This window comes from Hyperoodon ampullatus, assembly GCF_949752795.1.
Source record: "Hyperoodon ampullatus genome assembly, chromosome: 11".
Lineage (NCBI taxonomy): Eukaryota > Metazoa > Chordata > Mammalia > Artiodactyla > Ziphiidae > Hyperoodon > Hyperoodon ampullatus.
Genome location: NC_136924.1, coordinates 44,743,659 through 44,767,628, shown reverse-complemented (window position 1 = coordinate 44,767,628; position 23,970 = coordinate 44,743,659).

The following is a 23,970-nucleotide window of genomic DNA, read 5'->3' as shown; positions in this document are numbered from 1 at the left end:
AATGCTGAAGACACCCACTTTCTTCTGGTAACTGCTATGCTCAAGAGGAGGTCCGTTCCTGGCACCCAGGCCGCGTTACAGGAGAGGTGCAGGCGCACTTCCGGTACACGATGGTCCCAGAAGCTGCATTCGCACTGGCATCAATTTCTCAGCCCCGAAGTTCTTCTCTAAGGTGTTTTAGGGCTGGTTTGCTGCTCCGGCCTCAGTTCAGGCCCTACAACCATCACTGCAACAACTGCCTGGCGGGTCTCCCTGCTTCCAACCCACAGTCCTGCCCACATACCCTCCTTGGTGCTCCTCCTTCTGTGTGGTCGCGCCGTCCCTGGACAGCGCCCAGTGCCCCTGCAGCACCCTCCCCGCTGCAGGATGCCAGTGTGGCCCTGGGGTGGCACACCTCAGGCCGGTGGCACAGGCAGCATCGCAGCACCAGCACTGGGGGCAGCTTCTGGCCCAGCCCTGCCGTGGGCCCAAGGCCCAGCAGACAGAGGGCTCTGTCTATCAGTCCCAGGGCAGGCGTGCTCCTCGGTGTCACCCAGCTTCCTCCCAAGCCTCCTTTCCTCTCCGCCTGCCACCCCAGCTCTCCAGGCTCAGGGCTCCCTCACCCTCCACGAATCTCTGGCGAGCCCCAAGTCTCCCTCCAGCTACCATCCAGTCTCCTCCCTCCTCGCCCTGATGCAGCACAAGCCCCGGCCCTCATTCCACTCACCCACTCCTCAGCCAGCAGACAACCAAACCCTCGGGAAAGTGCCCTCCTGGAAAAGGGCCGTGCTCCCCCATTGCTGCCAGTGGAACAGACACTCTCCCTCCCTCCCTGGACCCCTGCCTCAGCCTTGCTCAGCACTGCCCCAGCCCTTGGCCTCCTCTGGCAGGTCCACCCCTTCTCACAGCTCTGGCCACCACCTGCCACAGCGGGCAAGCTCAGACCAGGCCTCCCCCAGCGGATCTGAATAAGCCTGAGACCAAAGAAGCAGACGAACAGCCCAGCCAGGGAGGGTGACAAGGAGACGTCCTGCCAGAGGAGCCCGGGAGGCCTGGCCTCCTCCTCCCCCACCCCCCCACTGGTCTGTGTGGCTACAGGCCTTTTCCCAGCTCCCCTGCTTAGCTGCTCAGAGCTCTGTCACAAATGGAAAGCTGCTGAGAGGCTCGGCCACGGGGTAGAAGAGAGGCCGGGCCGGGGGCAGAGGGTCCCCCCACCCCTGCTTTGCCCCCAGCCCCCAAAACCCAGACAATCTGCAGAGGCACACAGTGATGGGCCCTGCCGCTCCCGGGGTGAACACAGCCACCACGAGGGCTGAGCCCAACAAAGGTTCACCCTGAGTTTGTTCAGAAAACAACTCGAGGGTGGTGAAGAATCAGTACTTCACATGAGACACTTTTCCTACCTCTGCGAGTAGCGGCTGAAAGGTCAGGATGTCGATTTTCTGCCTCACGCATTCTTTAAGCCTGTCTGGTATCGGGTACTGCGGGAGAAAACTCGGAAGCTGTCGATTCAGGTTCCTTAAAAGGAGATTTGCAAGTTAGAAACAACCCTTCAGCACCAGGCACTTCACCCCAGACGTTTCTACTTAAACATCCTTTCCTATTTCATAAAGACAGAGGTTCAATCACCAAAAACAACTGGTACGTGAACTGCTGGCCTCAGGCAGTGGTTTGTAAAGGCTATTTAGCTTTGGGGCCGCCCTCCTGGGAGCTGCTTTGCCTCCAGCAGAAGAACATGCCAAACTCCCAAAAGCCCCTGGGACCAGTGAGCTTGAAAACACTGTTTCTAAGCTTCCAATAAGCTCAACTCTTATGCTTTATTTTTTTCCTTCCAGTTTCACAGACATGTAATTGACGACAGCACTGTAGACATTTAAGGTGTGCAGCATAATGATCTGACTTACACGCATCATGAAATAATGACCATGGTAAGCGTAGTGACCACCCACCTTCTCATATGGATACAAAACTAAAGAAATAGAAAAAAATATCTCCCAGGGAACTCCCAGGATCACTCTCTTGACACCTTTCACATGTAATATACTGCCATGTTCATTACATGTGTCACGCTGTACATTACATCCCTAAGTACTTATCCATCTTATAGCTGGAGGTCTGTACCTTCTGACTCCCTTCATCCAGTTCCCCCTGCCAAACCCCACCTCCGGTGACCACAAATCTCATCTTTTTCTATGAGTTTGTTTTTGAAGTATAATCGACCTAAAACACTGTTATTTCCTGCTACACAACACAGTGATTTGATATTTCTGTACATTTCAACATGATCATCACAATAAGTATAGTTATAACATGTTACCACGCAAATATATTACATTGTTATTGACTACATTCCCCACAATGTGCATAGCTATCTATCCCTCCATCTATCCATCATCATCTATTCATCCATCCATTCATCCATCTATGGTTATTTAAGTTGCTGATCTCTTAAGTTCAAATGCATTTTTAACAACCCTGCATTTTTACTCTCCTCCCATCATGATTATTGTTTTTTTTAAATTATTTTTTATTTTTGGCTGCGTTGGGTCTTTGTTGCTACATGTGGGCTTTCTCCAGTTGCGGAAAGCAGGGGCTACTCTTTGTTGTGGTGCACAAGCTTCTCATTACGGTGGTGGCTTCTCTTGTTGCGGAGCATGGGCACTAGGCATGTGGGCTTCAGTAGATGTGGCTCACAGGCTCTAGGGCACAGGCTCAGTAGTTGTGGCGCACGGGCTTAGTTGCTCCGCAGCTGTGGGATCTTCCTGTAGCAGGGCTCAAACCCATGTCCCCTGCATCGGCGGGCAGATTCTTAACCACTGCGCCACCAGGGAAGTCCCATGATTATTGCTTTTGACATCATATTTTACATCTTTTTGTTCTGTGTGTTCCTTAACTCCTTATTGCGGATATATATGATTTTACTACTTCTGTCTTTCAACCTTATTACTAGCCTTATACGAGGCTGGCTTTACTACCTTTACTGTACATTTCCCTTTTCCTATAAGCTTTTACTTTCATAATTTTCATGTATGTAGTTGTGGTCTTTTCTTTTTTGCTAAAAGAAGTCCCTTCATCATTTCTGGTAAAGCTGGTGTGGTGATTCTGAATTCTTTTAGCTTTTGCTTGTCTGTAAAGCTTTTAATTTCTCCATCAAATCTGAATGAGAGCCTTGCTGGGCAGAATATTCTTGGGTGTAGGTTTTTCCCTTTCATCACTTTAAATATATCATGCTACTCCCTTCTGGCCTGCAGTGTTTCTGCTGAAAAGTCGGCGGATTGTCTTATAGGAGTTCCCTTGTACCTAACGTGCTTTTCCCTTGCTGCTTTTAATATTCTCTATCTTTAATTTTTGCCTTTTTAATTACAACGGGTCTTGGCATGGTCTTCTTTCGGTTGATCCTGTTTGGGACTCTGTGCATCCTGGACCTGGATGTCTGTTTCCTTTCCCAGGTTAGGGAAGTTTTCAGCTGTTATATCTTCATGTATGTTCTCTGCCCCTTTCCCTCTCTCTTCTCCTCTGGGACCCATTTGATGGTGTCCCAGTGCTCTCTCTCTCTCTCTCTCTTTTTTTTTCTAAATATAGATTACTTGCATTTTCTTTTTTTTTTTATAAATTTATTTTTGGCTGTGTTGGGTCTTCGTTGCAGTGCGCAGGCTTCTCATTGCAGTGGCTTCTCTTGTTGCAGAGCACGGGCTCCACGCATGCAGGCTTCAGCAGCTGTGGCACACAGGCTCAGTAGCTGTGGCTTGCGGGCTCCAGAGTGCAGGCTCAGTAGTTGTGGCGCATGGGCTTAGCTGCTCCGTGGAGTGTGGGATCTTCCCGGACCAGGGATCGAACCGATGTCCCCTGCATTGGCAGGCGGATTCTTAACCACTGTGCCACCAGGGAAGTCCCCAGTGTTTCAGGGATGCTCCTGTACAGTGACAATGTACTAATATTCAACAGGGAAAAACTTACCAGAGGATTAAATACTTGTGCTGCTGCTCTATTTCACTCCTCTAGTTAAGCCAAACTGTAACGGGAAAGCCGCTTGGTGCACCACTAAATGACAGCCAGAGGTTCTTAAAAGCTCCTGTAACTGGAGTCCAGCCATGTGGACCTGCCGCCTGCAGGTCACGTGACTTCTTGCTCCTGTGTTCAGGTTCCATCCCTAGAGCCACTCAACTACTGTTTACATGCCCAATGACTGTTATTACTCACTGATTGCTGTTGACTGCTCAGTGCCAGAAATGGCACATGTGGGGCGGGGGGTGGGGGACTAGCACTTTACAAATGAAACTAAGGCTCAGAGAGGTTGAGAAACTGACCTGAGATGGCACAGCTTCCTGGTGGCAGTGCTGGGATTCAAACAATGGTCTAACCCCAAAGGTCAATAGGCACACAATACTTTAACAGATTTCCCTTCAGCCCACGAAGTAGTGGAAGCCCACAGTACCTTATCTTCAATTGTTCCCTGGTCAGATGTGATCTGAGATTCAGGACTTCCCACCATAGAAAAGCAGCACGTGCCATCCCAGTGAGTTCTGGGCAGCAGCTGAGGGGGCGTGTCCACTCGACTAAGTCGTGGAATGTCCTCCAGCCTATAGGTCATGATTTTTTGGCACCAAACTTAAAAAAGCAAAATCTGCTTTTCAGAGCTTTTGGGATTTATAACTGCAGACGAGAAAGCGTGGACGCGCAGCACTTTCTCCAGACGACACCCCAGATACAGTCAGGTCATCCCCAAGCCCCCAGCCACGCGTCACTAGCAGATTACATGCTTTTTTCTTAATTTCATTTTTCAACGGTGTCACATCTTCAGATGGGCTTCAAACAGCCAAGCAACCCTGCTGCCCTCGACAAGCGACACTCGGGTGCTGTGAATGGCCCTCGAAAGCCATGCCAACCACGTCTCACTGACCCCTTGCTGCTCGGTGCCCTGGGTGCCCATGCGGGACATGGGCTGTCTCGGGAGGTGGGCGGGCTGGGCTGATGGGAACACGAAAGGTGGCAGGAGCCGAGGGCAAGGGTCATATCACACCTGCCCTGCGAGTCACCTTGAGACCAGCTGGGGTGCTGCAGCGCCCCCCCTCCACCGCCATCCTCACAGTGTGTCCCAGGACAACGGAGGGCGCTGGGCCGCAGCTGCACCCCTTTACCCAGGACGTTCACCTCCCTCCGACAACAGCAGCTACGTGCATCCCTCACACCGTGAGCCCAAGATCTGGGCTTGCACGGTCGTCTGCTCATGGTACCTTTTCTGCGTGGTCACGACAACTGTAGTTTGGGTGGAAGCTAACACTTGGGAACTTTTAGACTTCTTCCATGAAAAGGGCTCCTGGACAGCTATCAGTGATTCCTCCTCACTTACGACGTTCACTTCAAGGAATCGCCCGATTATGAAGCTGGAGAAGCAAAGCAGAAGGAGCTCCTTGCAGCGGCCAGAATTCCTGGAGAAACAAGACACAATTTAGTGTGAGCCGTAAGTAACAGAGGCAGGTTCAACACAATCTCCCTTCGTTCACACAGGGAAAGTCACAGAGCTAGCAAACCAGTCACCCTTAGCTTTTTTATTATTTGTTTAAAATTAATTTATTTCTTTATTTTTGGCTGCGTTGGGTCTTCGTTGCTGTGCGGGGGCTTTCTCTAGCTGCGGCGAGCGGGGGCTACCCTTCATTGTGGTGCGTGGGTTTCTCATTGCAGTGGCTTCTGTTGTTGCAGAGCATGGGCTCTAGGCGTGCAGGCTTCAGTAGTTGCGGCACGTGGGCTCAGTAGTTGTGGCTCGCAGGCTCTAGAGCGCAGGCTCAGTAGTTGTGGTGCATGGGCTTAGTTGCTCCGCGGCATGTGGGATCTTCCTGGACCAGGGCTCGAACCCGTGTCCCCTGCACTGGCAGGTGGATTCTTAACCACTGTGCCACCAGGGAAGCCCACCCTTAGCTTTTAATAATTCTTTTAGAAGGAAAAAATGGACGTTCTAAAATAAGCAATGTTAACGTTTTCCCAAGCTAAAATCACACACTTGAAATGGTATTGTCTGTAATTCTCACACTTAAGAATGGAAAAAATATTTCTAGTATTCACAAGTTTAAATCAGAGTTGTGTAACATGACCAAAGAGACACCATCTCCCACTTTGCCTTCTGCCCACTTTCCGCTGCTGCTCGAGTCCCGGCCCCAGTGTCACGTTACGGAGGGCACCACGGGGGCTGCATCACCAACCGCTGACTCGAGGGCTGCCCTTGGCTCAAAGCGTCACCCGTGGCCTGAAGCAGGGCGCTGATTTAATCAGAGCCACCCTCTGACAAATTTAAAATCAGCAAGTGTAGATGAGATGAGGGAGGGAAGAAGGGCTGCACCAAAGCGCCCAGCTGACAGGGGACCAGCAGGAAGAGCCGGGGGTTCTGGAAATGGGGAAGGAGGCAGGAGAGGGAAGGGCCCACGAGGGCTCGGGAGCCCGTGTCTGGCCGGGCTGCCCGGGTGGAGGGAGAAGGGCAGGAAGGTCTCAGGGCCGACATAAAGGCAGGCCTGGGGAGGAGCAGCAGGGGCCTCAGGGCCCCGGCTTCCCAAGGCTGTGGGGGCTTGGCCATGCCCGTCCTCCGTAGTCAGGTGTCAGCGTGGGTACCCTCACTCAAGCCACTTTCTCCACTAGCGCTTTTCCTTGTGATTTGGTCCCATCAAAATAGTTACTATGCAAAAAAAAAAAAAAAAAAAAAAAGGAAAAAAAAGGGTTTCCCTGGTGGCGCAGTGGTTCAGAGTACGCCTGCCGATGCAGGGGACACAGGTTCGTGTCCCGGTCTCGGAGGATCCCACATGCTGCGGAGCGGCTGGCCCGTGAGCCGTGGCCACTGGGCCTGCGTGTCCGGAGCCTGTGCTCCGCAATGGGAGAGGCCACAACAGTGAGAGGCCCGCATACCGCAAAAAAAAAAAAAAAAAAAAAGGAAAATAGTTACCAATACTTTTTACAACATCCAACCTAGAAGTACCATAAGTGAAACCGAACAAGACAAACGCGCAGATGCCGCAAAGTCAACTCCCTCCATACCCTCCAGCCACGTACTTTGCATCACAGGTAACCACGATCAGGGTTCTTCCACCTGGAGGGATGAGCCCTCCGGGTTCGGGCTTCTGTGACACATTCTTCTCCTTTTCTCCTTTACAGGCATAGTCATCTGGGAGATGAAATTTAAATCCAAAATTAGACCAAAGGTGAACTGTTCTGACAGTGGTGGTGCTGATGGAAGGGACTATCACACACAGACGAGTGGCCGAAGCCCCCGACAGGTGAGCGACAGGCAAGGGGGCGGCAGGCATCCTCTTCCCAATTTAGAATCATTGCACGAAGCAGCTCGTGTAAAGCACGCCGGGCATTTCTCCAGCTGTTTTAGCCCCAAGTATCAGAGAAGGGTCCAGACCAAAGAGCCCACAGGGTAAACACTGCCCCTCGCCTGCCCAGACCCTGGAGCAGCTGCACCAGCTCCCGGACCCAACTGGGCTAGCGCAGCTGATCCAACGGCAACAGCTGACACGTCTACCTGGAGAGGCTTCTCTGTCGTTCATCAGACTGCTCTCCAACGTCTGACAGGCTTTGGTTTTCCTGCAGCTGTCTAATGAGCTAATATTTTCATCCGTAAAATTCTTCTCCTTCTCAGGAACGGAAACAAGAGACACTTCGGGGCACGTCTGGACTTTATCCAGCATCTGAAATCTGAACTGTTTAGCTTTATCCCAGCCACCCAACTTGCAGCTGACTAAGTTTTGAGGAATGTCTCCTTTATTCCTGGAAAAGGAAAATTAGCCATGAACAGAGACAGGATTTCTAAAGCTAAAATACTGTTACCATAAAACAGAATTCAGTCTAACTAGTGAATGGCAATTGCAAATACTTTTATAAGTATAAGTAAAAAGGCTATTTCAGGGTGGAAAATCTAGAAAGATATACATAAAGGAAAAATAAGCAAGCAAAATAAAATTGGTTCTACAGAATTCTTAAATCACAGTTTGTACTTTTGTTTGAGTGGCAAACTTACTCTATCCAGATCACCACATTTTTGCTTTCTCCTTCTTTCAGCGTTCCAAAATTTGTCATCCTCGTGACTTCAATGTCACCTTTGTTTTTCAGTAAAAGGGCTCCACAGGCCTCGTCAGCAGCCTCCTCAACCGCAGAGATGCCCCTGGATAAAGCAGCCACAGGACAGTGTCGGGGTCAGCGTGGGCGGGCGGGGCGTCCTGAGGCCCCACCTGCCTTCCCTGCCCCTCCAGGCTGCACCAACCACAGGGCGAGGGGATAAGGAGCCAGCCCCAAAGAGGCGACCGAGTAAGGACGACACTTAGAACTTCTGAGCAAGACAGCAGATCACCCTGAAAAAGAAACTACGAGCCCTGCTGAATCCAGAGGAGAGGAGGGCCCTGGTGGGAGCTCTGGGGATCTAAGAACACGGGTGGCCTTCACCAGCCGCGCATCCCCCAGAGGCCCGGGACCCCTCACCCCCTGCACCCCCCAGCCCTGGTCAGAGGGAAGGGTGCTCAGGGCTCCTCCCCAGACCCTCCCCGGCTGCCGCAAGGGGCTCTGCTCGTCAGGGATCCACTACTAAGCTTTCGTTTGGAAAAAGAGTGTGGCTTCAAAATATTTGAAACTAATTAAATGAGAATTTTTATCTTTAGAAAATGAGCAGATTCCACCCTCCCGTGAGAAGGGACCATTCGTCCCCCTTTGTCCTCCTGATGCTGCCATGAAGCCCAGGCGCTGTGCCCACCACTCACCCTCAGCTCCTGCCTCCCCTCCCTGACCCTCCCGCAGTGCCACCCGGAAACAGTCTCCTTCACACCTGGTCCCTGTCCACACACCCACCCAGAGACACCCTCTACCACAGCAGCCATGCCCTCTCAGCCAGCCCCCCTTAACTCCCTGCTGGCCACACGCCCCTGCCCGCCACCCGCTCCCCACCTTCCTCTCCTCATCCACATGGCCGGGGCCGCCCCGAGATCGTGCAGCCATGCCTCAGCCCCAGCCTGGGGTGGTCGTGGGAGCGGTCATCTGTCCTTGCAGATGGCCAGCCGTAGCAGCTTATGGACAGGCAGAGGAGCACCAAGACAGGAGTCAGGAGCCACCTGCGGGTTCTGGGCGGAACCCACCCGGAGCCTGGAGCGGGGATGCTGGACGCTGCTACAGGCCTGGCCCGGAGGAGTGCAGGGCCCTGCTTCGCACACAACACTTCGCTGTCCTTCAGACCCTTGAGCGGGCAGCCGGATGGTGTGTCTGAGTACAGGGCGGCATCCTTCACTTGGGACTAACACCGTGGAGCCAGGACAGCTGGCTCCTTTAAACCGGGAGGAAACCACGGTCAGGATGCAGCACAGGGGCCACAGCATGCGGGGCATCTGCTGGGCGGACAGGACGCGGGGCCTGACTGCTTACCGGGCCAGAGACCCCTCCACCGCTCCCCCCAGCCCCGCACTGACGGGGGGATGATGAGGGGCTGCACAGGAGCTGGGGTTGGCTCACGGCCAGTGTCTGAAAATGAAGGTGTGACGACTTCCCTGGCCCCGTGAAGACAGCCGCTCGAGGCAGACGCGTGGAGCTTGGGGTAAGTGCCTGATTGGTCACCCTTCCGGGGACCAGCTCTCCTCACTGGAGGGGCCAGAGTCCACTGCAGCCAGGCCCCCCGGGGAGGCTCACCCGAAGCTCACCACCCACGGCCAGGGAGCCCTCCGCTCCTGCCCCCACCCGCTCCATTTGGCAGACGCGGGTCCCCTGGAAACACGGTGAGTCACAGAGCAGGTTAAGGGAAGTGCTGCGAAGAATCAGACAGACAGGACAACAGGGACCCAGCCTCCCTTCCGACCAACACACTGGCCCTGAGGGCAAGACAGCAGCTGTTTCTCTCAGATGGTCAGTTTGCACCAGTCCTGGCTGCCCTCCCACGATCCGCCCCTGCCCACGGCCGTCAGGAGCCCAGTTACTGTGCTGTGAAGACAACAATCAGGAAGCCCGCTTCCTTAAAGTGGCACAAGGTTCCGAGTGACGATACCTAATGTGGGCAGGGCCGCCAGCTCCTGCTCCAGGTGGCCGATGGCCAGCAGGATCACAGAGCCGGCAGGGAGCCAAGGCCCCGGTTCGGCCTCCAAGACCCCGGCACAGATGCCTGGCAAACAAGTGCCTGCTTGGCCTCACGTCCGCACACCCCTGGGCCCATCAGACAGACTGAAGCCAGAACTCCCGGGCCTCCTGGGCCTTCCCGGTGGAGGAGGCGAGGGTATGCATCTCCCACACTTCACTGTTCCGAGGACGGGCAGTCATTCTCCAAAAGGAGGGCAGGTCCCGTGGGGCAGGAGGACGTGTCCACCAGGCAGTCTGGACACGGCAGGGCCCACCTCACCATGTTCCCCTTCTGCCCACACCCCACCCCCAGCACATCCCTCCCAGCTGTGCCGGGCAGCTCAGCCCTCCTGAGACGGGGCTCCCCTGCCTGCCTGCCCTGTGGCTCATGAGACACTCCTCCCTGCAAGCAACCTGCTCCGCTGAGGAGATCAGACAATAAACAGAATGACTTCAGAAACCATGTAACGAGCTCCCTGAGACGAGCACTACGGAGAAAGAGCAGCAGAGACGGGCGGGAGCTCGGGAGGGCCTGTCCTGTTGCAGAAACACGCGTGTCAGAGGCAGGAAGTCACGGGCGCACAGAAGGAAGAACCAGATACAGGAAATTCAGTAATTTTAAGAACCAACCAGGACTTCCCTGGTGGTCCAGTGAGTAAGACTCCACGTGCCCAATGCAGGGGGCCCGGGTTCGATCCCGGGTTGGGGAACTAGATCCTGCATGCATGACGCAACTGGCATCGCCAAAGTAAAAAAAGAGCTGCCCACGTCCAACGTGTTCTACAAAATGCCGACGTGTGAAAGGACACGACACACAAAATCCATGAAAATACGAAGATCATCAACATGAGACTAAGGATCAAGAGGCAGCTTTTCCCTCACTTTTCACTCAGCCTTCAGGCGACTGTGAGGACCCCCAATCCCCGGGAGAGCCCTCCTTCCAGCCCTGCCAGCTCAGGACCTGGACGGTCTGCTACCTGCCTTGTTAAACGGGCTCTCAGATGCACCCCAGGCCCCCGTCCCCCGAGCCGCCGCCTCCTCACCGCCTCTGCACTGGGGCCACGCACAGGGCCCTCCACATGTAGCACGACTGGCTGCTCTCCACCACCACCGCGCTGACCACGTCGTGCCTCTGTGGCACGTAGCCTTCCGGGAGCGTCAGGGAGTCCAGGGTGAAAAAGATGTAGTCGTTGATCACCCCGTTCCTCCCACAGAGGCTGGACACGCAGACCTGCAAGCACAGCACCAGGGGCTGGCAGTGTGCACGGGGCCGCCGCAGCCAGCGAGGCTCAGGTCTGATCTCGGAGGAGGAGCAACGCCCCCAGTGGGACCGGCTGGGCAGGGAGCGAGGCCCAGCACACACCTCCACCTCCACCCGCAACCTCGATTCCCTCCTCTGGTCCAGTCCCCGCTCCCCAGACCGCAGCCGTTGCTACGAGCGAGGGCAGAGCCCACACCCCACTGCACGCATCCCCACCATCAGATGCTTTAACACTCCTCGTCCCTTCGTGACCTAGAATTTAACTATGTGAGTGTGCAGGCCGGCCACCGGCGATCTCAGTAAGACATCAGGGTCTTCTCTGCCCGAGACGGACCCTCAATTATCCTGACCTCCCATCGCACCCAGGACCCCGGGCTGCTCGAGGCTCAGCACCTACCCGGTCCACGCGCTTGTACCTCAGTGGCTTCACCGAGATGGCCTCACTCCTCCACGTGCCCGGCCGGATCCAGTACTTGGCCTCCACCCAGTCCCCCTTGCAAGGCTTGAAACCTCCAAGGCAGGGAAACCGGGCATGTTACTTGGTGAGGCAACATCAAAGTGTACAACTCACTCTGCAGTTATGTCTCTGTTCTGAGACACACGACCGGCTCAGAGAGGTGCCCTCTGCTCCCGTTAGGAACCAGCGTATCCCCCTTGGATTCTCCCCCAGATTTACCCGCGCCAACGGAGCAGAGGCTGTTACAGGCCAACCTGTCTTCCTGCCTACAAGGCAAGGGCAGGGGACCTGGTCTGCACAGTCTCAGGACCCCATCTGATTTCAGATACTCCCCAAAGTTCTTACAAAGAAAAACGTAACAAAGTGTCATCAACAACTGCAACAAAGTGGGCAGAATGGCAGCCCTCCACCCGCAGCCCTGGCTCCAGAAGGTGCGGGTACATGTGACACTCCTCTGCCAGCTCGTTGCAGACACTGTGAGTACCCTCCCCATCAGGGACACCCAGGGTGCACGGTGACACAGGGAGATATGCTCAGACCTGAGGCCTGGGCGGCTATGGGCATCCCAGCTCAGGAGGGGGAGCCCCTCAGTGTGCCAGGGAGCTGGTAGGGTGGCCGGGAAAGCGGGGAAATGGCAGGGGCAGTGACGTGAGGTGGCAGCCAAGCCGTCCTGACGTGAAGCGGGAAAGAGTGGTCTGGACAGGTTGGGCGCGGCACACGGTGTAGCCACAACCGGTGATAACCTCTTGGTTGTTTTGTAATAAACATTTTTGCAGCAGTTAAGCTCAAGAAACAACAGTGCCTAATGAAATATGGAGTCTGTTTCTCAAGAAAGCTGGTGACGAGCACACAGCAGCCCAACCACCTGCGGACACTGCTACTCAACAGCGGGGCCGCGCTGCACCACGGGCCGCGGCACACCACCACTGGAGGCAAAGCTCCTGAAGCACCGGCTTCCGGGTCGGCGGGTGTTTCAAGCAGACTGACAGATGCACAAAGGCAACCCAGCTAGAGAGCACCCGCGGCAAAGCCAGTGCTCAAACAGACCAGAAGGGAAAGGGCAAGGCTGGCTGGTCCATACAGGGCAGGCCTGGGGGCAGAGCAGGCGGGCATCTGGGGTAAAGAGCTCCAGCCTCAGGGTGGTGTGGGGTGGGGGGTGGGGTGGGATGTCAGAGTCCTGGGATGAGATCCAGATAGGAGGAACCAGATGCTGGGCAGAGGCTTTAAGGGCAACACTCTGAGGACCTGGCAGATGAAAACCGGGCCCTGGTCCATCTCAAATCTCGTTATGAACATTTAAAAAAAACCCCACAAAACCTAATTTTAAACATGAAGCAGAAACGCATCCCGCGTACCTTCACACACACTCTCCAGGGAGAAGTATGTGGTCTGGTTGATGTAGCCGGCGCCGCCCATCAGCGAGGTCACGCAGCCGACCAGCACTCGGGGGCTGGAGTCGGAGAGCCCTCTGCCGTGGCTCTTGCTGTTGTCTTCCCATTTATCTGAGACGGCTTCCACCTGCAAGACAGGCAAACTGCTACTTAAGACATACTGAGGACTCCAAGGAAAGCAAACTTCTGGCCGAGACCCCCTTATAAACACTGAGGCAAAAATCCTCAATGAAATACTGGCAAACTGAATGCAGCTGCGTAAGAAATGCGTTGCACACCACGATGGAGGGGGGTTTACCTGAGAACGCAAACGTGGTTCAACAAATGAAAATCAGTCAGTACCATCCAGCACACTGGTAGAACAAAGGAAAAAATATATGATCATCTCAGCTGATACAGAAAAAGCATCTGACATAACTCAACACCTTTACACGATAAAAACACTCAATCCAATAGGAAGAGATTGTAACTTCCTCAATAGGATAAAAGCCACGTATGAAAAACCCACAGCTCACATGACACTTAGTGGTGAGAGACTGAAAGCTTTCCCCCGAGGATAAGGAACAAGGCAAGGATGCCTGTTTCACCACTTCTGTTCAACAGAATACTGGAAGTCCCAGCCAGAGCAATTAGGCAAGAAGGAGACATTTTAGTATCCAAATTGGAAAGGAAGAAGAAAATTATCTATTTATAGATGACATGATCTTACATACAGAAAACACTAAAGAATCTACAAAACACCTGTTAGAGCTAATAAACGAATTCAGCAAAGTTCCAGCATATGAAATCAATATACAAAAATCAGTCGTATTTCTATACACTTGCAATGAACAATTCAAAAAAGGAAACTTGAGAAAACAATTCCATTTATGATAGCATCAAAAAGAATAAAACACTTAGGAATAAATTTAACCAAGGAGGTGGAAGACCTGTACACTGAAAACTACAAAATGTGGCTGCAAGAAGTCAGAGAAGACACAAATAAATGGAAACACATCTCAGGTTCATGGATTAACATTAAGACATCAATACTACCCAAAGCGATCTATGGATTCAATGCAATCTCTATCAAAATCCCAATGATGGTTTTTGCAGAAATAGAAAAACCCATCCCAGAATTCATATGGAATCTCGAGTAACGTTGAATAGCCAAAACAATCTTGAAAAGGAAGAGCAAAGTTGGAGGACTCACACTTTTTGATTTCAAAACTTACTACAAGGGCTTCCCTGGTGGCGCAGTGGTTAAGAATCCACCTGCCAATGCAGGAGACATGGGTTCAAGCCCTGGTCCGGGAAGATCCCATATGCCTCAGGGCAACTAAGCCCATGCCCCACAGCGACTGAGCCTGCGCTCTAGAGCCTGCGAGCCACAACTACTGAGCCCACGTGCCACAACTACTGAAGCCCACATGACTAGAGCCCGTGCTCCACAACGAGAAGCCACCACAATGAGAAGCGCACGCACCTCAACGAAGAGTAGCCCCCGCTCGCCGCAACCAGAGAAAAGCCTGTGCGCAGCAACAAAGACTGAATGCAGGCAAAAAAAAAAAAAAAAAAAAAGTAAAAAACAAAACAAAACAAAAAACCCCAAAAAACCTTACTACAAAGCTACAGTAATTAAAAGAGTGCAAAGACAGACAAAATACCAATGAAATAGAATAAAGAGCCCAGAAATAAACCCTCACATATATGGTCAAAGGTGCCAACAAAGGTGCCAAGACCCTTCAACAGGGAAAAGGTTTTCCCTGTTGTGCAGTCTTCTCAGAAAATGGTGGTGGGACTGGCTCTCAGCGTGCAAAAGAATGAAGTCAAACCCTCATCCAATACCATATTCAAAAATTAATTCAGAAGTGGGTCAAAGACTTAAATTTAAGAACTAAAACTATAAAACCCTTAGAAGAAAGCACAGGAGAAAATCTTCATGATCTTGGATTAGTTAATGATTTTTTTAAGTGTGACATCAAAGGCATAGGCTATTAAAAAAGGATAAATTGTACTCCATCAAATTTTTTTTTTTTTTTTTTGGTGGTACGTGGGCCTCTCATGGCTATGGCCTCTCCCGTTGTGGAGCACAGGCCCCGGACGTGCAGGCTCAGCGGCCACGGCTCATGGGCCCAGCCGCTCCGCGGCATGTGGGGTCCTCCCGGACTGGGGCACGAACCCGTGTCCCCTGCATCGGCAGGCAGACTCTCAACCACTGCGCCACCAGGGAAGCCCTCCATCAAAATTTAAAACTTTGGTGCATCAAAGAATATTACTGACATTAAGAAAAAGTTAAAAAGTTCACAGAATGGGAGGAAATATTTGTAAACCACATACCTGATAAGGGATTAATATCCAGAATATATTAAAAAAAACTTCTACAACTCAACAACAGAATAAACCTGATTAAAACATAAGCAAAGGAACTGAAAAGACATTTCTCCAAAGAAGATATATAAATGACCAATAAACACATGAAAAGATGCTCAACATCACTAATTATTAGGGAAATATAAATCAAAACCACAATAAAACACCCCTTCACATCCACTAGAGTGGCTACTATCAAAAAAATGGAAAATAATGCATGTTGGTGGAGATGTGGAGAAACTGGAACCCCTGTGCTGCTGGTGGGAATGTAAAATGGTGCAGCCACTGGGGAAATTTTGGCAGTTCCTCAAAAAATTAAATATAGGATTACCATATGACCATGCAATTCTACTCCAAGGTATAGACCCAAAAGAATTGAAAACTGGGACTCAGAAAGTACTTTTCACAGCAGCATTATCCACAACAGCCAGAAAGTAGAAACAACACAAGTGCCCATAAACAGGTGAGTGGAGAAACAAAATGTAATCTATACATACAATGGAATATTATTTAGCCATAATAAGGAATGAAGTTCTGATACATGTTACACGGATATGCCTTGAAAATAATATGCTAAGTCTAATAAGGCAGACACAAAAGGACTAATATTATACGATTCCACTTACATGAGGTACCCAGGATAGTCAAATTTATAGAGACAGAAAGTAGAATAGTGGATTATTGTTTAATGGGTATAGAGTTTATATTTGGGATGATGAAAAGTTATGAAAATAGACAGTGGGTATGAGCGCACAACATGAATGTACTTAGTGCCACTGAATGGCATTAAAATTAAAATTAATTTTATGTTATGCATATTTTACCACAATAAAAAAACCTGAATAAAAAATGAGCAAACAAATCCAGAGGGTAGAGCAAATGAGCCAATTCCACAACTTTCACAATGGAAGTCAGTTAATACTGTTAAATGTTGGTAAATCAAGCGATTCAAGCATCTTCCAGAAAAGCTAAAAACAAACAAGGGAAGTACTTGGCCTGAGGAGTCCAAGTGCAGGTGCAGAGCAAGGAGGAAGCGCCTGCTCCGCACTGGCGGCACGTTCCCGGCCAGAGCAACCCTGCAGGCCCTTCAGCCACCACACAGACGTTCTACATTCGCGTCATCCAATTTGGTGCCACCAGCTACATTCAGTGCTTGAAATGTGGCTCGTGAAACTGAGGAATTAATTCTAAATTTTATTTAATTTTAATACACTTAAATTTAAATAGCCACACATGGCTGGTAGATGGCACTTACTAAAATGTAATAGTAACAAAGTATGTCTTGACCATTTTAAAAAGTAGTGGAGCTCAGTAAGTTTGCCAGATACCAAATTACATAACAGAAAAATCAACAGATTTCCTAGAGGGAAAGAAAAAGATTAATCTGAAAATACAAAGAAAAATTATATTGATAATGGAACAAAAACATTACAATTCTCAAAAATAAACTTCACAAGGAATCTGCAGAACTGAAGTGAACAAAAAGAACACAAAGGGAGGCTTAAGTAAGTGGACGGACATAATTTGTAGCTGGAGAAGACCTGCTATGATCCACATGTCACTTGACCTAAATGGATCCACACACTCAGTGCTGGTCTAGGTGAGTCTGAGCCAAGGAGGAGAAATAGCAGGATTGCTCTAACGTTTATCAACAGCGAGGGGAGAGCCCAGAGAAGGCCATCCACAAAGAAAAGGAAGAGAGAAACCAGCCTGCCACCTGAGGATACAACCACGCCACGTGAGCCACGTGCAGGCATCAGAACCAACAGGGAACCGACAGGGTCCAGACAGGGTCCCAGGCAGATGGGATTCTGGTGTGTGAGAAAGGGACCTTCCCACTCAGTAGGAAAGAGTGGACCACTCAGTGGATGACTGGTGCGCTACCGGGGAAGAAACGTCTGGCTCCTTCTTTCAGTCTGTACATCCAGCAAGTTCCAGGTAAATTAAACATTTAAATGTCCATAAACAATTTTCACAGGAAAACCTGAGTGCATGTCTAATGAAAAGTGGGAAAAGCCTCTCTAAGGATTCGTACAGAGCCCAAGAGTCACATGGAAAAGACAGACATATTAACTACATAAAATGAGACTTTTTTTTTTTTTTTGGCGGTACGCGGGCCTCTCACTGTTGTGGCCTCTCCCGTTGTGGAGCACAGGCTCCGGACATGCAGGCTCAGCGGCCATGGCTCACGGGCTCAGCCGCTCCGTGGCATGTGGGATCTTCCCGGACCGGGGCACGAACCCGTGTCCCCTGCATCGGCAGGCGGACTCACAACCACTGCGCCACCAGGGAAGCCCATAAAATGAGACTTTATAAAACAAAGTCACAAGATGATCTCGGAGGAAACACTTGCAACACTTTCATATAATAATTTTGCTTAAAAATGTCTAATTTCCATAATGTAGGAAGTTTAATTTTAAAAAGTTGAACCCAACAAAAAAATGATAAAAGGACACTAAAATAACTCAGAGAAAAAAATGTGAAAATGTAATCTACTTTAAGGCTTAAGTGCAAATTAAAATTATAAGATCCCTTTTCAAAGTGATTGGTGCAGATTTCCAAGATCAGTAATGTCCACATCCTTTTGCCAACGTGGGTAACAAGTGTGTCATCCTGCCCCTGAGGATAATTAGTGCAGTGTTACTGAAGGATAATTTGATGATAACCATTAAAATGTTAAATGTGCATACTCTCTGACTAACAATTATACTTCCAGGAAATCAGAGTACAAAAACAATTTTTCTAAAGAAACAGTTGCTGAATAGTAGAGTTCATTAATTATCTTTGCTAACTGGATAACAAAGGATCCAAATAGTTATTTTTAACAATACCTTTTAAAAAGACTAGAAGAGTGGATACAGAAGTGGTAACAGTGTTTCTCTCCATGGCATAAAACTACAGGTTGTCTCTGAGAGGTAACTGAACAGGAGGACAGCGGCGTGAAGCCCACGGTGTAGAGAGGCTTCCTCATGAACTCAGGCCTTACCCGGATTGCTTTCAGTCCATTCGACACCTTATTCTCTTCCACAACCGCAATAACTTCCTGTCCAACATTTAGAAGCACTTTGCTAGTCAAAGCCTCACTGGAGAAGTAGATCAAATCATCAATCATGCCATAATCGCTGCAGTACCTTGTCACGACACCCTGGACAGTTTTCAACTTGGTGTCACCTAAGACGGGTAAACAGAGAGGTTATATTGACCACAAATCAAGTGCACACTACAGTTAAGTCCCCCAGAGCATCCGCGGGGCTAGGAGCCCTGTGGGCTGAGAACCTCCCTGGAGACTGGGGGGCTCAGAAAGCAGGGTCTTGGAGGCAGACGACCCAGGCTCCTCCCAGGGGCACAGGCAGTGGGCTCGGTGGGGAGAGGCTATCTGCGTCTGACGGCCAGTTCTTCCCCAGCCATTTGTGGAACCCTGGGCTAGGTCTTTAACCACCCCGTGCCTGTCCTCACTTGTAAAACGGGGACAGTTACAGTCTCTGTCCGAGAGAGCTGTGTGAGGGTTATTACGTGACAGAAACGTGCAATGCGTAGACGTCTGAGCGGCTGGCACAGCTTGGGGGCATCGTAAATTGCTGTTAGCGTTACAGCAGCATCAGGGGAGTGGCTACTGTGCACCCTCATTACCGCTGTTATCAATACCACCAGCAGCACGGTCAGGCGATTCTGTGTGATTTCACCAAACCCGGCGCTGGAGGACGTTCTGGGCCTGGGGGGCAAGTCTGGAGTAGAGCAGGGCCTGCCCTCATCCGCTCAGAGACCCTGGCCAGAACCTGTGCTCCGAGTCTGCACAGCACCTCATCTGCTCCTTCTCAGACACAGAAGACACCCAAGTGCCCAGGGCACGGCCCAGCCACGGAAGCCCGCGGAAGCCTGGCCGGAACTCCGACTGTTGTTGAAGGGCCACATTTTACAGACAAGATCCGTGCGGACGGATGAAGCGACTTACTCCAGGTGGCAAAGTTAGCTAAAGAGGCGTGAACAACTCTGGGTAGAGATGGCTTTTAGCGTGCTGCCTTAACAAGTAACTCCACGGCTGATGTTCTGGCTTCTCTTGCGGAGAATTTCGTCTTTTAGAGGTTAGAGAAGGCAACTAGAGAATCACTACCGGGCGTTCAAGTATCAGATAGAAAGAGGAATTGGGAGGAAATGCGAAGAGCCTTGGGGAAAAGCAACTGTGTAATTCTGGGTGCAGGGAGGGACGATGTGGCAGAAACAGAAGTACAGCTTGTACTTCAGGAAGACGGGTTCGAAAATAATTTCAAGAAAACAGGAGGAGGAGGCCACGAGACTCTAAAACGACAGTTTAAGACAGCCAGATTACACTTTCCAGAGCTGTCGAAGCACGCAACCGCAAGGGACGCTGACACAGAGAGAACGGGAAGCCGTGCAGGGACGACGTGTCAAGGCGCTCCCGGCGCATGAAAACACAAAGCGGAAACAAGGAGGCACAGACCCCAAAAGCCGTAAAATGCTATTACGTAATGAGAAGGCCTGTTTAAGTTACACTGCAAAGAAGAGATCATCACGGGACAGACATGCCTCAGCTTCGAGTCAGAAAACAAGCAAAAGCTCTCAAATCCCAATCTCGTCACACTAACGCCCTGGGACCCGGCTCGGACCACGCTCCTCCCCCACCCCCGCCCCACCAGGCGCAGGAACCAGGCTTTGAGGGCCTCAGCGGCTCTCACTAGGTCACCAGCCGCCCCCCCACCCCCGCGCCCGTCCACAGTCCACGGTCCACTGTCCGGCTGGGCGGCCTCAGGAGGCCGCGCGTACCGGCCCTTCCCGCGAGGCACCTTCTGCGAGCTCGGGCCCCCGCGGCCCGGCCTCCTCCTCGGGTTCTTCCGCCCTCCTCCAGAAGAAAGCCACCAGCTTGCCCGCGAGGCGCAGCATGGCTCGGCCGCTCGTCTCCGCCGCTCGTCTCCGCCGCCACGCCCTCCGCCGCCCTAGGCGCCCGCACGCGGCACGCCGCTCCCGCCGCCCTCAGCCAATGGGGTCGCCGTGACCGAGCCTGCGCCTGCGTGCCCTCGAGCTTGGCCAATAGGGTTGTGGCACCCGCGCCTGCGCCCACGCCTGGTCGAGCTTGGCCAATGGGGGTGTTGCGCGCGCCGAGCCTGTTAACTGCGAGTGGTTGCCGGTTGCTGACCGTTAGTGCGCAGCGTGGGAGTGACGTCATGCCTGGCGCTCAAGGCGTGCGCTGGTGGGCAGGGCTTCGTGCAGGGGGGCCTTCTTCCCTCCATCTGGGGAGGGTGGAAGGCTGAGCATTTCCCCACTCTGAGCTGTTAGGTGTAGCTTTGGTAGATACCCTTTATCAAGTTGAGGAAGTTCCCTCTGTTCCTATTTTTCTGAGAGTTCTTATCGCGCTTGGGTGTGGAATTTTCTCAAATGCTTTTTTCTGTATCTATTGAAGTGATCATGTCGTTTTTCTGTTTTAGGGTGTTAATGAGAGTGAACCATACTGATTGATTTTTCAAATGTTAAGCCACCCCTGCTTTTCTGGGAAAACTCAACTTGGTCATTGTTTATTATATTTTTGTGTATCGATTCAACTTGGTAATGTGTGGTCAAGGGTGGCATCTTTGCTCCTGAGTGATGAAGAAATTTTCACATATTGAGGTGTGGGGAAGTCCTTCTGGCTTATACCTGATTTGGCTTGAACTCTACGCTAACTAGAACAGCCTGCCTTGTGGCGTATCAGACATACATTGTACATCTGCTTTAACAAATTCAATAAATTCAATAGTTAAAGGGCTATTTAAGTCACCAGTATTGAGCAATATTGCATAAACTTTGGTAATTTCATCTTTTATGGGATTTGTCCATTTCATCCAAGGTGTCAAATTATTAGCATAAATTGTTCACGGTATTTCCTTACCATCCTTTTTATGTCTGTGTGATCCATTGTGATGAACCATCTTTCATGCCTGATATTGGTAATTTATGTCTACCCTCTTGTTTGTCTTCATCAGTCTAGCTACAGGTTTATCAGTTTTATTTGTTTTTTCAGAAAACACCTCTTGGTTTCATTGGTTTTTCTCTATTCGTTATTTCCTGTTTTTGTCTTCTTCCTCCTCTCCCACCCCTGCCCGCCTCTACTGCCTCTCTCCTCCTCCACCTCCTTCTTCTTCTTCTACTTTGATTTGTGCTTTTCTAAATTTTTAAGGTGAAAAATTAGATAATGAATTTTGGAACTTTCTTCATTTTTGATATAAGTGTTTAAAAGTACAAATTTCTGTAAGCTCCGACTCAGCTGCATTGTACAAAATTTGACGTGTTGTATTTTCATTTTCCTTCAGTTTCTAATTTCCTTTGTGATTTCTTCTTTGACCCATGGGGTTATTTTAGCAGCATATTGTTTAGTTTCTAAATATTTGAGGATTTTCCAGATATTTTTCTGTTAACAATTTCTAATTTAATTTTGTCACGGTCAGACAATAAAACCTGGATGAATTAATTTAAAAAATGTATCGAGGCTTTCCTCCTTGTCTCCTTTCACAAATGTTCCATGTACTGTTGGAAACCATGGGTATCCTGGTATTGTTGGCTGGGGTCCAATTTAGCTTTGACAGGCATGTTTTTGTTTTACTGGGTCAGATCCCTCAGTCTGATCGACAGCCTGGGCCTCACCTCTCCATAGATGCACAGTGTAATTACAACCCCTTCCTGAGAGGTGGGGAGATACTCCTTCCTTAAATGATATGAAGCACTGCTAAGTCCCTGTCTTGGGCTCATTGCTGGGAATACACAAGGAAGTGGGAAAGGCCCTGGGGATTTATTGGATAAGTGGGGAGAGACGTCCCAGAACAAGAGCGTGCAACACGGGGGCTGGGAGCTGGGCCGGGCTTCCTGCAGGGCGCCAGAGCCAGGGTGACGTGCGTGGGAGCTTCCACGTCACAGGGCTGCCCCTCCCATCCAACAGCCCAAACCTCCCCTGGATTCTGGACTCTTCCACTCCACCTCATCAGCAGATCCACTTGACATCCAACAGACACCTCAGCCTCATCATCAAAACGAAACTCCTGACCTCTGTCTTCTGCATCCCAGGTGAGGCAGCTCCAGCTGCACCGCTCAGGCCAAGAACCTTCCCGTCTCCTGAACTCCTGCCCTCCTCACCCCACGTCGCTGGGACGGCAGATCAGGTTGGCTTGTGAAAGTCTATTGAGAATCCTGTCACTTCTCACCACCCCCACCGCTCTACCTCCATCCCCGCCAGGACCTGCTCTCACCTGCTGCTCCGCAGCCTGTGCTCCTCCCAGCTGGACTCTTCTGCCCAGAGCTTCCGAGCAAGTCCATCTCAGAGTCAAAGCCAAGCCTGTCTCCGTGTCCACAGGTGCCTCGTCCCTGGAGGCCTCACCTGCACCTTACCTCATGTGATCCTTGTGCCCACCATCCTCCAGCCTTGCCACCTCCGGGCCTTTGCACCTGCAGCAACTCTGCTCCCTGCCCGCCTCGCTTCCTTCCCAGTGAGGCCTTCCTTGTCTCCCCAGGTAGCACCTTCATCCCCTCCCTGGACTTATTTGCTGTCCCAGAGAGAGTCAAGTACGTCACCATAGAACACACCCATTTATTCTTCTTGTGTGCGCCCTTCCCCCCATTAGATTGTGGACTCCATGTGAGAAGGACCATGGCCTGCCCTGTTCACTTTGCAGATGTTCGCTGAACGGCGAGGCGAATGTTGAAGCATGAGTGGGACGTCGGCAGTGGAAGGCAGAGGAAGGGCTCTTGAGGAGCCAGAGTTTGTGTGAGGGATCGGGGCTTGTTCTAGAAACTGGTGTTGCCGCCAGACATGAGGAAGTTCTTCCCAGGACGCTTTGGGCGGTGTTTGTCCTACGATCTCTAATTCAAGGCAGCTTCTTTGATTTCTTAGAGAACAACTTTGGAAAGGCACAGAAATGGTGAAACCTGCTGAATGCTTTTCTTCAAACAAAGAGAGAAGTGAAGAGCTCCATTGGTCAGACATTTCCTGCTAGTTCCACTTACTGCTTTAAAAGACAGTTAAGAAGGAGGTTTGGGGGGTTTTTCAATCTATTTAAAATCCCTTCTTGACTTCACAGTTTGTGAAAATTAATTCGAATCCTTCTTGATTGGTTGAAAAACGAAGACAACAGAGCATCCCATGATTGGAAACTGAAGCCTTTGCTCAAGCCTGATGTGGGCTTGTGGTCTGAGGAGCCGGCTTTGCAGAATGCTCTGGTTTAGAGCCATTTAAGTGCTCCTGTGAGCACAAAGACTGGTGCTGTAATTGTGGGGCGCCAGCGTCTCTGGGCGAAGTGCCCTCCCGTCCTTTCCCTCTGCTTGGTGAGCAGAAAGAAAGGGCACAGCAGGACCCGGCGCTGCCCACAGGAACCCGCGGGTCAGAATCCCAAGCAGTTCAAGGGCCAGGTCAGCCACGTTGAGTGCAAATGTGTGTGAGACCTTGTGAAGGAGGTGTTCCTTGTGTGATCACGGGA